Source organism: Schistocerca gregaria, unplaced genomic scaffold (genome assembly GCF_023897955.1).
Source record: "Schistocerca gregaria isolate iqSchGreg1 unplaced genomic scaffold, iqSchGreg1.2 ptg000280l, whole genome shotgun sequence".
NCBI lineage: Eukaryota > Metazoa > Arthropoda > Insecta > Orthoptera > Acrididae > Schistocerca > Schistocerca gregaria.
In genome coordinates, this window is record NW_026061773.1 from 331,165 (window position 1) to 336,141 (window position 4,977).

The window sequence follows — 4,977 nt, forward strand, 5'->3', positions numbered from 1 at the left end:
GTATGCGGAGACACTAAAAGCACCATAGTAGAACACAGATAAAGCTTCTAAGTTGATGTAATAGCCAGTAAGGAGTAGTACAATTCAAGTTTTAGGTATCGATTATTGACTTTTTAGCTGGCTTTGGTGCCTTGGACATGAACTATGTCCTTAAGATTCTGCATGAAAGGAGGACTAGCAGCCGAGTTGCATGGGAGAATTTGGAAAGTGTTCATATGTAGTAAAAATCTGAGAAGTCCGTCCGTTATCGTCATTTGTTATCGAATCAACTTGAAACCAGATCGTCACATTGCAAGCTCTTCTCTCTGAAACGGATGTACGTATCGTCTGCAAAGCTATGTCGCGTGCTGCGGTATGCGGAGACACTAAAAGCACCATAGTAGAACACAGATGAAGCTTCTAAGTTGATGTAATAGCCAGTAAGGAGTAGTACAATTCAAGTTTTAGGTATCGAATAAAGAATTTTTAGCTGGCTTTGGTGCCTTGGACATGAGCTAGGACCTTACGATTCTGCATGAAAGGAGGACTAGCAGCCGAGTTGCACGGGAGAATGCGAAAAGTTTTCATATGTAGTAAAAACCTGAGAAATCCGTCCGTTTTCGTAATTTATTATCGAATCGACTTAAAGCAGTGCGTCACATTGGCCGCTCTTCTCTCTGAAACGGTTGTACTTATCGTCTGCAAAGCTATGTCGCGTGCTGCGGTATGCGGAGACACTAAAAGCACCATAGTAGAACACAGATTAAGCTTCTAAGTTGTAATAGCCAGTAAGAAGTAGTACAATTCAAGTTTTAGGTATCGATTATTGACTTTTTAGCTGGCTTTGGTGCCTTGGCTATGAGCTAGGACTTTACGATTCTGCATGAAAGGAGGACTAGCAGCCGGGTTGCATGGGAGAATGTGAAAAGTGTTCATATGTAGTAAAAACCTGAGAAATCCGTCCGTTTTCGTCATTTGTTATCGAATCGACTTAAAGCCAGATCGTCACATTGGCCCCTCTTCTCTCTGAAACGGTTGTACGTATCGTCTGCAAAGCTATGTAGCGTGCTGTAGTATGCGGAGACACTAAAAGCACCATTGTATAACACAGATTAAGCTTCTAAGTTGATGTAATAGCCAGTAAGAAGTAGTACAATTCAAGTTTTAGGTATCGATTAATGACTGTATAGCTGGCTTTGGTGCCTTGGATATGAGCTAGGACCTTAAGATTCCGCATGAAAGGAGGACTAGCAGCCGCGTTGCACGGGAGTATGTGAAAAGTGTTCATATGTAGTAAAAACCTGAGAACACCGTCCATTTTCGTCATTTTTTTTTGAATCGACTTAAAGCCAGATCGTCACATTGGCCGCTCTACTCTCTGAAACGGTTGTACTTATCGTCTGCACAGCTATGTCGCCTGCTGCGGTATGCGGAGACACTAAAAGCACCATAGTAGAACACAGATTAAGCTTCTAAGTTGATGTAATAGCAAGTAAGAAGTAGTACAATTCAAGTTTTAGGTATCGATTATTGACTTTTTCGCTGGCTTTGGTGCATTGGACATGAGCTAGGACCTTAAGATTCTGCATGAAAGGAGGACTAGCAGCCGAGTTGCACGGGAGGATGCGAAAAGTGTACATATGTAGTAAAAACGTGAGGAATCCGTCCGTTTTCGTAATTTATTATCGAATCGACTTCAAGCAGTGCGTCACATTGGCCGCTCTTCTCTCTGAAACGGTTGTACTTATCGTCTGCAAAGCTATGTCGCGTGCAGCAGTATGCGGAGACACTAAAAGCACCATAGTAGAACACAGATGAAGCTTCTAAGTTGATGTGATAGCCAGTAAGGAGTAGTACAATTCAAGTTTTAGGTGTCGAATATTGACTTTTTAGCTGGCTTTGGTGCCTTGGACATGAGCTAGGACCGTAAGATTCTGCATGAAAGGAGGACTAGCAGCCGAGTTGCACGGGAGGATGCGAAAAGTGTTCATATGTAGTAAGAACCTGAGAAATCCGTCCGTTTTCGTATTTTATTATCGAATCGACTTAAACCAGTGCGTCACATTGGCCGCTCTTCTCTCTGAAACGGTTGTACTTATTGTCTGCAAAGCTATGTCGCGTGCTGCGGTATGCGGAGACACTAAAAGCACCATAGTAGAACACAGATTAAGCTTCTAAGTTGATGTAATACCCAGTAAGAAGTAGTACAATTCAAGTTTTAGGTATCGATTATTGACTTTTTAGCTGGCTTTGGTGCCTTGGACATGAGCTAGGACCTAATGATTCTGCATGAAAGGAGGACTAGCAGCCGAGTTGCATGGGAGAATGTGAAAAGTGTTCATATGTAGTAATAACCTGAGAAATCCGTCCGTTTTCGTCATTTGTTATCAATCGACTTACAGCCAGATCGTCACATTGGCCGCTCTTCTCTGTGAAACGGTTGTACTTATCGTTTGCAAAGCTATGACGCGTGCTGCGGGATGCGGAGACACTAAAAGCACCATAGTAGGACACAGATGAAGCTTCTAAGATGATGAAATAGCCAGTAAGAATTAGTACAATACCAGTTTTAGGTATCGATTATTGACTTTTTAGCAGGCTTTGGTGCCTTGGACATGAGCTAGGACCTTAAGATTCTGCATGAAAGGAGGACTAGCAGCCGAGATGCACGGGAGAATGTGAAAAGTGTTCATATGTAGTAAAAACCTGAGAAATCCGTCCGTTTTCGTCATTTGTTATCGAATCGACTTAAAGCCAGGTCGTCACATTGTCCGCTCTTCTCTCTGAAACGGTTGTACATATCGTCTGCAAAGCTATGTCACGTGTTGCGGTATGTGGAGACTCTAAAAGCACCATAGTAGAACACAGATGATGCTTGTAAGTTGATGTAATAGCCAGTAAGAACTAGTACAACTCAAGTTCTAGGTATCGATTATTGACTTTTTAGCTGGCTTTGGTGCCTTGGACATGAGCTAGCACCATAAGATTGTGCATGAAAGGAGGTCTAGCAGCCGAGTTGCACGGGAGAATGTGAAAAGTGTTCATATGTAGTAGAAACCGGAGAAATCCGTCCGTTTTCGTCATTTGTTATCGAATCGACTTAAAGCCAGATCGTCACATTGGCCACTCTTCTCTCTGAAACGGTTGTACTTTTCGTCTGCAAAGCTATGTCGCGTGCTGCGATATGCGGGGACACTAAAATCACCATAGTAGAACATTGATGAAGCTTCTAAGTTGATGTAATAGCTAGTAAGAATTAGTACAATACCAGATTTAGGCATCGATTATTGACTTTTTAGCTGGATTTGGTGCCTTGGACATGAGCTAGGACCTTAAGATTCTGCATGTAAGGAGGACTAGCAGCCGAATTGCACGCGAGATTGTGAAAAGTGTTCATATGTAGTAAAAACCTGAGAAATCCGTCTGTATTCGTAATTAATTATCGAATCGTCATAAAGCAGTGCGTCACATTGGCCGCTCTTCTCTCTGAAACGGTTGTACTTATCGTCTGCAAAGCTATGTCGCGTGCTGCGGTATGCGGAGACACTAAAAGCACCATAGTAGAACAAAGATTAAGCTTCTACGTTGATGTAATAGCCAGTAAGAAGTAGTACAACTCAAGTTTTAGGTATCGATTATTGACTTTGTAGCTGGCTTTGGTGCCTTGGACATGAGCTAGGACCTTAAGATTCCGCATGAAAGGAGGACTAGCAGCCGCGTTGCACGGGAGTATGTGAAAAGTGTTCATATGTAGTAAAAACCTGAGAAATCCGTCCATTTTCGTCATTTGTTATCGAATCAACTTAAAGCCAGATCGTCACATTGGCCGCTCTTCTCTCTGAAACGGTTGTACTTATCGTCTGCACAGCTATGTCGCGTGCTGCGGTATGCGGAGACACTAAAAGCACCATAGTAGAACACAGATGAAGCTTCTATGTTGATGTAATAGCCAGTAAGAAGCAGTACAATTCAAGTTTTAGGTATCGATTGTTGACTTTTTAGCTGGCTTTGGTGCCTTTGGCATGAGCTAGGTCCTTATGATTCTGCATGAAAGGAGGACTAGCAGCCGAGTTGCATGGGAGAATGTGAAAAGTGTTCATATGTAGTAAAAACCTGAGAAATCCATCCGTTTTCGTCATTTGTTATCGAATCGACTTAAAGCCAGATCGTCACATTGGCCGCTCTTCTCTCTGAAACGGTTGTACTTATCGTCTGCAAAGCTATGTCGCGTGCTGCGGTATGCGGAGACACTAAAAGCACCATAGTGGAACACAGATTAAGCTTCTAAGTTGATGTAATAGCCAGTAAGAAGTAGTACAATTCAAGTTTTTGGTATCGATTATGGACATTTTGCTGGCTTTGGTGCCTTGGACATGAGCTAGGACCTTAAGATTCTGCATGAAAGGAGGACTAGCAGCTGCGTTGGACGGGAGTATGTGAAAAGTGTTCATATGTAGTAAAAACCTGAGAAATCCGTCCATTTTAGTCATTTGTTATCGAATCGACTTAAAGCCAGATCGTCACATTGGCCCCTCTTCTCTCTGAAACGGTTGTACTTATCGTCTGCAAAGCTATGTCGCGTGCTGCGGTATGCGGAGTCACTAAAATCACCATAGCGGAACACAGATGAAGCCTCTAAGTTGATGTAATAGCCAGTAAGAAGTAGTACAATTCAAGTTTTAGGTATCGATTATTGACTTTTTAGCTGGCTTTGGTGCCTTGGACATGAGCCAGGACCTTAAGATTCTGCATGATAGGAGGACTAGCAGCCGAGTTGCACGGGAGTACGTGAAAAGTGTTTATATGTAGTAAAAACCTGAGAAATCCGTCCATTTTCGTCATTTGTTATCGAATCGACTTAAAGCCAGATCGTCACATTGGCCGCTCTTCTCTCTGAAACGGTTGTACTTATCGTCTGCAAAGCTATGTCGTGTGCTGCGGTATGCGGAGACACTAAAAGCACCATAGTAGAACACAGATAAAGCTTCTAAGTTGATG